The 13,072-nt window shown below is 43.6% G+C and overlaps 1 protein-coding gene across 1 annotated transcript in view; it reads right to left on the minus strand.

The window, feature by feature from the left end:
- The window catches only part of LOC138973899 (probable methyltransferase-like protein 24), an 85,541-nt gene extending 76,509 nt beyond the window's left edge, over positions 1-9,032 (minus strand). Inside the window, exon 1 of the mRNA XM_070346598.1 lies at positions 8,980-9,032. The gene's annotated coding sequence lies outside the window, so the exon portion shown is untranslated. The remainder of the gene's footprint in view (positions 1-8,979) is intronic.
- Positions 9,033-13,072: the final 4,040 nt, after the last annotated feature.

Below are 13,072 nucleotides of genomic sequence, written 5' to 3' on the forward strand. Positions count from 1 at the left end.
AGTGTGAGAGAGAGACAGGGAGACAGACAGACAGAGAGACAGAGAGAGAAAGGGAGAGAGCGATACACAGAGGGGCATACAGGCAGACTGAGAGCTCGAGAGAGAGACGGAGAGAGAGAGAGAGAGAGAGAGAGAGATAGCTACCCGGCACAGAGTGAAAGAGAGAGACTGACATAGAGAGAAAGGGAGAGAGACAGAGAGAGAGAGAGAGAAAGAGAGAGAGAGAGAGAGAGAGAGAGAGAGAGAGAGAGAGAGAGAGAGAGAGAGAGAGAGAGAGAGTTTTTTTTTCTGATGACAACAGTTTTCCCACTGAATTGGATCTACATTCCTGACGCCAGGCATGTCACACAATACCCTGGCCCTTTGATGTCCAATTAATGTTATCTCCCGCAGGCGGTCGGTTGTGCAAACTATTGTGTATCATAAACTAGGGGCCAAGTCTGTCAGTGCTGCCCTGAATCAGTTTTCTGGGGCTAAAGCTACCCTTTCCGTTTACCGTCTACCATGTTACTACTTGACTCCGAAAACAACCGAAAAACTCCGAAACCCTCATCTACTATAAATAAATCCAAAAACAAAGAGACTGCCATGCCAACGTTCCAAAATTCAGAATAAAAAAACAAGAAAGGTAGGTTGTTGGAACGTTTGTTATGGACAAAACCGTTGGGTCGATATATTTGTGAATGTATATTATATGAAGTCTTATATCGCGCGCGTATCTCCAGACTCACACTCAAGGCGCAGGGATCTATTTATGTATTGTTTTGTCAATAATAAACGTTCCAACAACCTACCTTTTTACATTTAGTCAAGTTTTGACTAAATGTTTTAACAGAGAGGGGGGAATCGAGACGAGGGTCGTGGTGTATGTGTGTCTGTCTGTCTGTCTGTCTGTCTGTGTGTGTGTAGAGCGATTCAGACTAAACTACTAGACCGATCTTTATGAAATTTGACATGAGAGTTCCTGGGTATGATATCCTCAGACATTTTTTTTCATTTTTTGATAAATGTCTTTGATGACGTCATATCCGGCTTTTCGTGAAAGTTGAGGCGGCACTGTCACGCTCTCATTTTTCAACCAAATCGGTTGAAATTTTGGTCAAGTAATCTCCGACGAAGCCCGGACTTCGGTATTGCATTTCAGCTTGGTGGCTTAAAAATTAATTTATGACTTTGGTCATTAAAAATCTGAAAATTGTAAAAAAAAAATTTTTTTTATAAAACGATCCAAATTTACGTTCATCTTATTCTCCATCATTTTCTGAGTCCAAAAACATATAAATATGTTATATTTGGATTAAAAACAAGCTCTGAAAATTAAAAATATAAAAATTATGATCAAAATTAAATTTTCGAAATCAATTTAAAAACACTTTCATCTTATTCCTTGTCGGTTCCTGATTCCAAAAACATATAGATATGATATGTTTGGATTGAAAACACGCTCAGAAAGTTAAAACGAAGAGAGGTACAGAAAAGCGTGCTATCCTTCTCAGCGCAACTACTACCCCGCTCTTCTTGTCAATTTCACTGCCTTTGCCATGAGCGGTGGACTGACGATGCTACGAGTATACGGTCTTGCTGCGTTGCATTGCGTTCAGTTTCATTCTGTGAGTTCGACAGCTACTTGACTAAATGTTGTATTTTCGCCTTACGCGACTTGTTTGATTCTCATCTACTACATGTATGCATAACTAAATCTATCTTCAAAGTGAAGAAAGTGAGAAGTCGTGCCTGATTCATGTTTCTTGCACTCTTATTTTTGGCTCACGTAAGTGTAGCCTATGCGATCGTAACTTTGTCTGTCTGTGCGTGTGTGTGTGTGTGTGTGCGTGTGTGCGTGTGTATGTCTGTGGTAGAAACTTTAACATTTCGTCATTTGAAGACGTCACATTATGGCGTAAGAGGGTTAGACGTCACGCGAAGGAATTACTGAAAGTCTCGGTCATTTTGGCTCATTATTTTGAGCGGGCCGAGACTAGTTGGAAGGCACTATGGCGGAAAAGAGAGTTATCCCCCCATCTGCTTCTTTCTCTCTGTAAACTTGTAGGGCTAGTTATTTTTCGGTAACTTACCCAACAACCAAAATCACTTACCCAACAACGGGCCTGAATCCTCGATAGCTCATGGGTAGAGACTGTACACATTGTGGATCTACTTTTTGCGACTCAAAAGTTCAGAACACTCTAATGTACAAAATATACATTTCTGGAGCAAACAATACAACCATACCGCATTTAAACCAGCAACTACAGGCTTGAACACATGAATCGCAATATAAAATCCATGAGTTTGGTTGTTTTCTGAATTCAGATCTGCCGTGCACAATCGTTTATCGCTAGCAAGATTCCAAGGAAAAGTAACTCTCATACTTTGCCTAGCGACACGAGTAGTTCCCCTTCCAGATTTCGGCTGCATCGACAAGACTGCAATCCGACGGTCAGTTTTCAACAATATTTCATTTTATAAACAGATCACACGCAATCAATTGCAAACATTTAATCAACTTAAAGAACATGCAGCGGTTTCATACACTATTTTTCCCCAGAAAACTAAACTTCATACAGTTTTTAGCGTTGGAACACGGGTGTAAAACTTCGTCTGCTAGTCACATTCGAGGAAAGAACATTTCCTGAGCGATACCAAAACATGAACAGAACACACACTATCTGCCTTTACCGCCACAGCAGAATGACAACATAACTGTGTACTTGATTTTAGTTCAAAACATGGAAACTGACAAGAAGTGTTAACAAAATTGAATGATTTGCACGGAACTATACAACCGCGCATTAATCGATCGCCTGCGCAGGTAGACTGGTTGGGTGAATATGATTCGATCAAACTTTCGCACAAAAACTCCTCTTTTCATTGAATAACTGAAGAAAGGAGGGATAAAGAGGTTCCATACCTCGTCTCAGTGATTATCAAAAATAATGGTCTCAGTTCGCGGTCATGAAAAAGCTCGCTGAAGCTCGCATTTTTCATGATCCGCTAACTTCGACCATTATTTTTGATAATCACTGAGACTCGGTGTTCTGCGCGAACTTAGAATCCGGTTTCATTCTAGAATGGACCGGGTCCAGGTTGGAATTCTAACCCTGCGCAAGTACAGGGGTGCCATTCTAGAATGAAACCCTTGTTGCTGGTCCATTCTAGAATCGGCCGTGCGCAAGGTTGGAATTTGGGTCCAAGTTGGAATAGTCATTTCAGTTAGACTATCACACAGCCAAAGCCACAAATGTGAATTTTCTTTTTGTTTTTGTTTTTTGTGTGTTTGGTTGGGGTTTTTTTTTCTCGGGTTTTTTACACTTTACTCAAAGACATCGTGAATTGGGATTGTGATGTTCTGAAAGTGATTACGATTTTGAGAGACACTGCACTCAGCACTGATTGCTACGAACGGAAATTTCCGGACTGACAGTGTTTTGCCGATCTCGCTTGTAACTTTTAATCTTATTCATATACATGAAGTTGGTCTTCTGAATTGTGAAGATATAATGTCAACTTTTTTTTAAACCTGTGACAACAGCTCTATAACTCACTCTGTCCTTCTGTTGGTCTGTCTGTCGGTTAGTCGGTCTGACCGTCTGTCTGTCAAAAAAATTGTCAAAAAACCGGACATTTCCGAGAGGGAGACAGCGCTGACATTGCAAGCGGCCGCAACCGGCTCTCATCACAAAAACAACTGCCCTGCAAACAATACCGCCCTGGTAGTCCCCCTTGCTATGGTCTGCCTTTGTTTATTGCGTACTCAGGAGTGTCAACTTTCTTGACATGACATGACATCGCAAGATCGCCAAAGGATTTTTTCAGGGGTAGACAAATCAGCCCCATTTTATCAAAGGGAAGGTGCAGGTGGAGATAATTCAAGGGAAGACAACTCTGTCTTACCTACAAACATTACGGCCCCCTTTATTCAAGGGTTTCATTCTAGAATGGCACCCCTGTACTTGCGCAGGGTTAGAATTCCAACCTGGACCCGGTCCATTCTAGAATGAAACCGGATTCTAAGTTCGCGCAGAACATGGGCATGTAACCTCTACTTATCTTTTCATGTCTTGGCGTCTCAAATCAGTCTTATTAGTCAGAAAGCGCATGCACGTAGTCTCGACCAGCGCGTGGTGTGCTTCTTTCTGAGTACTTTACGTCACAAATTGTACTTTACGTACTTGATGATGACGTAAGTTAATTGTATGTGTTCTATTTCGTTGACTGAGCACGGCCGGGACCAGTTGGCGTGAGCGCTGGGATTTCGAGTTTCATTCGATACAGGTAGGAGGTTAGTCGATATCGACCAAAGTCGATAAGTGCATTCTTCACTATGGTATTGAGTCTGATTTCGTCGTCCATCTTGAATCAAAAAGCACTCTTCTTACCAAAAAAAACAAACAACTTCGTTGCGAGCTACGGCGAAGCTTCGCATGTCAAAACTTGAGAAGCGATGTTGGGGTCAAAGTACCACGCCGTAGCTGCGGGTTTTTGGTATTAAGACTTTGCGAAGCTTCGTGTAGTCGACTACGGGCTCATTAAGGACAGGCTTAAGTAGGCTAGATCTAGATCTAGTGTCTCGCTTTCTTGCACAGTGTCACCTATGCTTACTGTGTGTGTGTGTGTGTGTGTGTGTGTGTGTGTGTGTGTGTGTGTGTGTGTGTGTGTGACGGAGTGATTGAGTTTGTGTTACTGTTTGTCGATTTCTTACGTGAGCCTTGAAGGCTTCGCCTCTTGTTGTGTTTGGAGCCGGATTTTCGACGAAGTCAGTCGAGGCATCAACTTCAATGAAAGGGAGGTAACTCTTGTTACTCTAACGCACAAGTATTGATGACGTCATACACACTTGGATACACGCGCACGCACGTAAATGGATAACTTTCATCAGTGATCAAACAAAAGATTCTCTTTTTTTTCTGTCGAAAACATGTTCAAATCATAAACGAAAACAGCAATGACGCTCACATCGTCTGCTATCAGTGTTTTCGTACGTCATTAGAGTTCACTTCCTTCCATTACTTCCGCTCCTTCGCAAATCCTCACACGAACACAAAAACAAAGCCATGAACGGTGAAAGTTGCAGATGTAAGTTATAATTTCAATCAAACAAGTCAACAAAACACGATCTAAGTACGAATTTTCTTAATTTCTGACTGAGGGTTTCGGGGGTTTTCTGAGGTTTTTGGAGACTGAAGAGCAGAACCGACATATTTCGCACCCCAATAAAAGCATTAATTCCCGTGTCATTTCATTTAAACTTTCTTAGCCATTTCAGTAAGGCCGTCCACTTGACTATCAGGAACACCTGAATTAAATGACACGAGAACTAATGCTTTAACTGATTAGGGTGCGAAAATCAGTTTTCGCCAAAAATATTTGGCCAAGCCTTTTTTAATGGATCAAAACAAAAACAAACTGTTCCTCATCGCACCAAGATCTATACAGTTCGGGCTGGAGTTATGAAGCGGAGTGAGCCCACCGATCCGTGCATACACTAATAAGAAAAAACGTGTGTTCATTTACACAACACTTAAAGTGATATAACCTAGCAATAAAACAATCCCTCGTCGCCCAAAGAGCTATATAGTTCAGGTTGGAGGTTGTAATTATGTGACCACACACTGACCAGGAATACCTTAAAGCCACCATCCGCCTCCGGCGTACGTGCATGTGTGTGTCTGTGTCTGTGTTTGTCAGTCTGTCTGTCTGACTTTCTGTCTGTGTCTGTCAGTCTGTCTGTCCTGGTGTGAACGTGAATGTGTGTGCCGGTGTGTGTGTGTGTGTGTGTGTGTGTGTGTGTGTGTGTGTGTGAATGTATATATACATATATATACTGAAACGCAAGCAAATGAACCACCAAAGTTTTACAAGAAAACTTTCTTCGAACCGCAAAAATGAAGAGACAGAGCTCTAGATATATACTGTACAAATCTACAACATCAAGCAGAGACGTTCGCAAACAACTCAAGAGTCAGAGACAACATGGACAAACCCCACCGTGTTGCCCTCCATCAACTACGCCAGATGGTATTGAACAGAGAGGTACGCATCAGTACAGCTGACAAAGGTGGGGCAGTGGTGCTACGAGACACTGACAAAGGTGGGGCAGTGGTGCTACGAGACACTGACAAAGGTGGGGCAGTGGTGCTACGAGACACTGACAAAGGTGGGGCAGTGGTGCTACGAGACACTGACAAAGGTGGGGCAGTGGTGCTACGAGACACTGACAAAGGTGGGGCAGTGGTGCTACGAGACACTGACAAAGGTGGGGCAGTGGTGCTACGAGACACTGACAAAGGTGGGGCATTGGTGCTACGAGACACTGACAAAGGTGGGGCAGTGGTGCTACGAGACACTGACAAAGGTGGGGCAGTGGTGCTACGAGACACTGACAAAGGTGGGGCAGTGGTGCTACGAGACACTGACAAAGGTGGGGCAGTGGTGCTACGAGACATTGACAAAGGTGGGGCAGTGGTGCTACGAGACACTGACAAAGGTGGGGCAGTGGTGCTACAAGACACTGACAAAGGTTGGGCAGTGGTGCTACAAGACACTGACAAAGGTGGAGCAGTGGTGCTACAAGACACTGACAACTACATCAAAGAAGCTGAACGACAACTTAACAACAGTCTACACTACAGCAAGGTAGACAAAGATCCTACAGTTGCCATTGCTAAAGCCTCCAACAAAATCGTCGAAGATATACATGACAGGGGTTTTATCGATGATGGAACATACAGATGGGCTAAAACAGAACTGAATACAGTCAGAACCCACTGTTTCTACCACCTACCTAAGATCCACAAAACCCTTGAGAACCCTCCGGGATGACCTATTGTCTCAGGGGTAGAAGGCTCTACGGTAAAAGTTTCGAAGTTAGTGGACAGCCGGCTTCAAGACCTGGTCGTGCAACTCCCAAGCCACGTGAAAGACACAACACACATGCTGCAAACTGTGCAAGATCTTACACGACCGAAGGTCCCTTCAGCCCAGGAACACTCCTTGTCACCATTGACGTCGAGGGTTATGTACTAACATACCGCATGATGACATGGAGACAGCACTTCGTCATTTCTTGACACTGAAGCCTTTACCGAACACCCCACCACCAGCAACGATTGTACAGGTTGTTCGTCACATTCTTTCCAACAATGTGCTTACATTTGAAGGACAACTGTACAAACAAGAACACGTGACTGCAATGGGCACTCCTATGGCCCCGACAATTGCTAATCTCTTGGCATGGGATGGCTGGAAGAACGCATGCTGGAAACAAGCCAAGTTCCACTTCATACCAGCTCGTGGAAGCGCTTCATAGATGACATCTTCCTTCTATGGACTGGTACACCAGAAGAACTTGAGACCTTCGAGAAGCACATCAACTCATTCCATCCGACCATCAAATTCACAATGGGTTCTTCGCCGGTTGAAATGCCCTTCATGGACATGACGCTCAAAATGCAGGAGGGGTACATAGAGACAGATCTCCATACAAAGCCCACGGACATCACGCTCAAAATTCAGGAGGTGTACATAGAGACAGATCTCCATACAAAGCCCACGGACATCACGCTCAAAATGCAGGAGGGGTACATAGAGACAGATCTCCATACAAAGCCCACGGACATCACGCTCAAAATGCAGGAGGGGTACATAGAGACAGATCTCCATACAAAGCCCACGGACATCACGCTCAAAATACAGGAGGTGTACATAGAGACAGATCTCCATACAAAGGCAACGGACATCACGCTCAAAATGCAGGAGGGGTACATAGAGACAGATCTCCATACAAAGGCAACGGACATCACGCTCAAAATGCAGGAGGGGTACATAGAGACAGATCTCCATACAAAGGCAACGGACATCACGCTCAAAATGCAGGAGGGGTACATAGAGACAGATCTCCATACAAAGCCCACGGACATCACGCTCAACATGCAGGAGGGGTACATAGAGACAGATCTCCATACAAAGGCAACGGACATCACGCTCAAAATGCAGGAGGGGTACATAGAGACATACCTCCACACAAAGGCAACGGACAAAAGAAACTACCTGCACTATACGTCGTGCCACCCAAGACACTGTAAAGCCTGTCCTTAATTGGACGAAGTCGACTACGCGTAGCTCACTTGGCGAAGCTACCGGAACTAGACTTCGTCGCAGTCCAAGGGAAGGCACTATGGCGGAAAAGAGAGTTATCTTTTCATGTCTTGGCGTCTCAAATGCGCGTAGTCTCGACCAGCGCGTGGTGTGCTTCTTTCTGAGTACTTTACGTCACAAATTGTACTTTACGTACTTGATGATGACGTAAGTTAATTGTATGTGTTCTATTTCGTTGACTGAGCACGGCCGGGACCAGTTGGCGTGAGCGCTGGGATTTCGAGTTTCATTCGACATGTCAATGCATCGCAGTATGAAATAATACAGGTAGGAGGCGGTTAGTTCTTGTACTTTGGGTCAACCAAAGTCGATAAATGCATTCTTCACTATGCATGGGTGCAACTCTGCCGGCTACACGCCGGCAGCCGGTTTTTGGTTTCATCGGCTGCCGATGTTTTTGTTCCAGGAGAGGTTTTTTTTTGGCATTTTAAATACTAAAAAAGCTGGACCCCAACTCTTGCCGGTTTTTGGAATTTTCCAGGTTGCACCCATGAGTATGGTATTGAGTCTGATTTCGTCGTCCATCTTGAATCGAAAAGCACTCTTCTTACAAATAAAAAAACAACTTCGTTGCGAGCTACGGCGAAGCTTCGCATGTCAAAACTTGAGAAGCGATGTTGGGGCACAGGCAGAAGGTATCGTTCACTGGACCACTACTTCCATAGAAAGACTACAAGGTTTGACACTCACTTCGAGTCGTCTGTATTCTTGGAGTCGCTTAATTCCTGCGGACAATTTTTTTGTTCAAGACGGTTTGCCTCTTCCTACAGTCTGTGTTAGGTCAAATAAATACAGTTGAATGATTATTTTAACCGTATGTACCTTTAATTTTCAGCTGCCGTCCGCTCCAGGTTGTTTTTAACCATCATTTGGACGAATGTTCGTTTGCGAGCCGCAATCCTGTAGCCGGTAAGAAATCATGCATCCCGCACCGAATATGCATACCAGTGCTCATTGGTCTAAAACATATGTAAATATTGCAGCAAAGGGAAGCTACCCACGGGAGTTTCACTTTAGGTTTTTGGCGAAGAGCCGTTTCCCGAATAAAAACTTAAACGTCCGGTTATTAGCCAATGATCGCATCGGACTACTATCTCCTCGGACATACGACGATCATCAGGCGCACAGGATCTAAGTGGTATGCCGTTGACAGACACGTTTGGTCGCACAAAATACGGTTTAAAAACATGCAGCGGACAGGCAGCTAAATATAAAAGGTACAGATAGTTAGAACATTCATTTATCACGGCATTTGTACAGTTGCAAAGGTTCTTGACATTGGCAATTATTTTGTGCATAATTTTTTTCTCAAGTTAGTGGAACACGACTCGAAGCTGAGTGACAAACCTTGTAGTCTTTCTATGGAAGTAGTGGTCCAGTGAACGATACCTTCCGCCTGTGCACTGACAAGCTAGGAACAGACGGAAAATTCCGAACAAAAGTAAATGACGTCAAAGTATCTTTCGCTTTGCGTGTAACTTTGTCATGATCGACGTATTTTTGTGTGACGCGTTCGGCTGTTCTATCAGGTCAATGGCTGCGTGTTGCCCCGCCGGTGTGAACTCCTCCTACGGCCAAGTCGTTTTTGTGGTTTATTTCGCATTTAGGTCCCAGGTAATATTATGAAGTTTTAATACGATCAATCGGACCTATTATCAAGTTAGTGTATCAACTTTTGAACGAACTGCGCCCAGTAGTTTCCCAGCAATAAGCTGTTAAGTGGAGAAAGACACACAGACACACAATTAAAGTCTGCTGAGCCCTTGTACTAGCGTACTCGGGGATAAACACATATATGTATGTGTGTGCGCGCGCGCGATTGCGTGTATGTGTGTGTGCGTTGGGGTGTGTGGGTGTGGATGTACCTGTGTCAGTGTGTGTGTCTGTGGGTACATGTGGATTCATGCAGGGGTGTGTGCTAGCACGTGCGAACACACACACACATTTATTGAACTGAATACACCAGTTAACAGTTCCGCGGCCATTTTAGATCTCGCACATGCGCACTTCTTTTATCGCGAGCAGATTCGACTTATTTCCTTTTCCGGGTGATGCGCATATCGTTTTTCGGCATGCTTATGTCTTTTTCCTTTTCCGGTTGATTTCACCGCATGCGCAGATCGTGTTATTCGCCCACGTTTCTACGCAAGGGACACTACTCCGGCGCACTACTCCACCCGTTGAAAGGGGGAAACATTTTCTTCAGTACAAGTAGTCTTTATGAATAAACAATTAACAAGAAGGACGTTGTAAATTCATTCAATGCAGATAAAATAAGAAATATGTTTGACGAACTTGTTCTGTTCTTATTCACATGACAAAATATGTGAAGATCGAGAGCTGTTATTAAAAAACCGTGTTCCAGGCAACTCGCAAACGGATAACCGCTGTGTATTTCACCACAACCCAACGCAAAGTAAACATGACACACTACTATTTGGCATACCTTTTTGCATTCATTGAACTTTCCCCAATAAATTCGGCTCACATCAGTCGTACTAAAAGTTTGTCAAAACACGACACACAGGCGATAACAAATGCCCACCTGATCTTGTGGTTCGCAACCACACACTAACGACCGTCGAGGCACGTAATGAATTTTGCATTCTTCTGACCACCATTTTTACACCCCCGGTATAGGGGTGTGTATAGGTTTCGGTCGATGTGTTTGTTTGTTTGTTTGTGTGTTTGTGTGTTTGTGTTCGCATATAGATCTCAAGAATGAACGGACCGATCGTCACCAAACTTGGTGAACAGGTTCTATACATTCCTGAGACGGTCCTTACAAAAATTGGGACCAGTCAAACACACGGTTAGGGAGTTATTGGTGGATTAAGATTCTACAAGGACTTATAGAGAAACATATTCATGGTCAAAGGGAAATACATGTAACCTTCTCAGTTGGTGGCAGTGAGAATGGGTGCAGTGAGAATGGTTATTTCCCTTTGACCAACGGGGGTGTTTTTCCTACCTCCGAGGAATTTCTTGTTTAAGTCGGTTACTCCCATTACTGAAACCAATAACACAGCATGTTGACGCCATCGCTAATTTGGATGTAACGTGAGGTTTTTGTTATAACTGACGTAGAGGAAAACACACCGTCCCGTTCAATTGCTTCCATCACGTTGAGCAGACGATGCAGCGGTTGCTCGTCGAAATTTCTCGTCCAACCAGAATCGCTTTGGGTATCACGTGAGTTTTCCTTCTTTGTACCATGTAAGTGCCGAAACTGTTAACTGGTGTATAGCCATGAAATAGTCATGCTGAACAAACGTGCATGTGCATGCTATCTTTCACCTTTACTTACCCGTGTTGAAGTAGAGGTTACATGCCGAGTCTCAGTGATTATCAAAAATAATGGTCGAAGTTAGCGGATCATGAAAAATGCGAGCTTCAGCGAGCTTTTTCATGACCGCGAACTGAGACCATTATTTTTGATAATCACTGAGACGAGGTATGTAACCTCTTTATTCCTCCTTTCTTCAGTTATTCAAAGAAAAGAGGAGTTTTTGTGCGAAAGTTTGATCGAATCATATTCACCCAACCAGTCTACCTGCGCAGGCGATCGATTAATGCGCGGTTGTATAGTTCCGCGCAAATCATTCAATTTTGTTAACACTTCTTGTCAGTTTCCATGTTTTGAGCTAAAATTAAGTACACAGTTATGTTGTCATTCTGCTGTGGCGGTAAAGGCAGACAGTGTGTGTTCTGTTCATGTTTTGGTATCGCTCAGGAAATGTTCTTTCCTCGAATGAGACTAGCAGACGAAGTTTTACACCCGTGTTCCAAAGTTAAAAACTGTATGAAGTTCAGTTTTCTGGGGCAAAATAGTGTATGAAACCGCTGCATGTTCTTTAAGTTGATTAAATGTTTGCAATTGATTGCGTGTGATCTGTTTATAAAATGAAATATTGTTGAAAACTGACCGTCGGATTGCAGTCTTGTCGATGCAGCCGAAATTTGGAAGGGGAACTACTCGTGTCGCTAGACAAAGTATGAGAGTTACTTTTCCTTGGAATCTTGCTAGCGATAAACGATTGTGCACGGCAGATCTGAATTCAGAAAACAACCAAACTCATGGATTTTATATTGAGATTCATGTGTTCAAGCCTGTAGTTGCTGGTTTAAATGCGGTATGGTTGTATTGTTTGCTCCAGAAATGTATATTTTGTACATAGTAGATCCACAATGTGTACAGTCTCTACCGATGAGCTATCGAGGATTCAGGCCCGTTGTTGGGTAAGTGATTTTGGTTGTTGGGTAAGTTACCGAAAGACAAGAGGCGAAGCCTTCAAGGCTCACGTAAGAAATCGACAAACAGTAACACAAACTCAATCACTCCGTCACACATACACACACACACACACACACACACACACACACACACACACACACACACACACACACACACACACACACACACACACACACTGGACTCGTTCCGGTGCCATGCCTAATGTATGCTGATGACATTGTTATTCTCTCAACTACAAAGAAAGGATTACAGGACAAACTCAACAGCCTCCATGAATACTGCAATACATGGGGATTACAAATTAATCGCGAAAAAACAAAGGTGATAGTTTTCTCCAAGCACGAACCCATACTCCCCCTCTTCTTCAAAATTGGCGATGCCATAATCAATACTACAGACAACTATAAATATCTCGGCATCATATTCAATAAACGCGGAGACATGAAAATGGCACAGAACCATCTCTCCCGACAAGGGAGCAAAGCTCTGCACTCGCTCAAACGAGCAGTACGAACAAAGAACATAAGTGTCCCAGTAATGGCGAAACTCTTTGATACATTAGTTGCACCTATTCTGACCTTTGGCTCTGAAATTTGGCTCCCTTACTGCAAAGATATAAACTTAAAGGACACGCAGAACCTTGAGAATAATCTCCTTGAA

This window comes from Littorina saxatilis, linkage group LG8 (genome assembly GCF_037325665.1).
Source record: "Littorina saxatilis isolate snail1 linkage group LG8, US_GU_Lsax_2.0, whole genome shotgun sequence".
Classification (NCBI taxonomy): Eukaryota; Metazoa; Mollusca; class Gastropoda; order Littorinimorpha; family Littorinidae; genus Littorina; species Littorina saxatilis.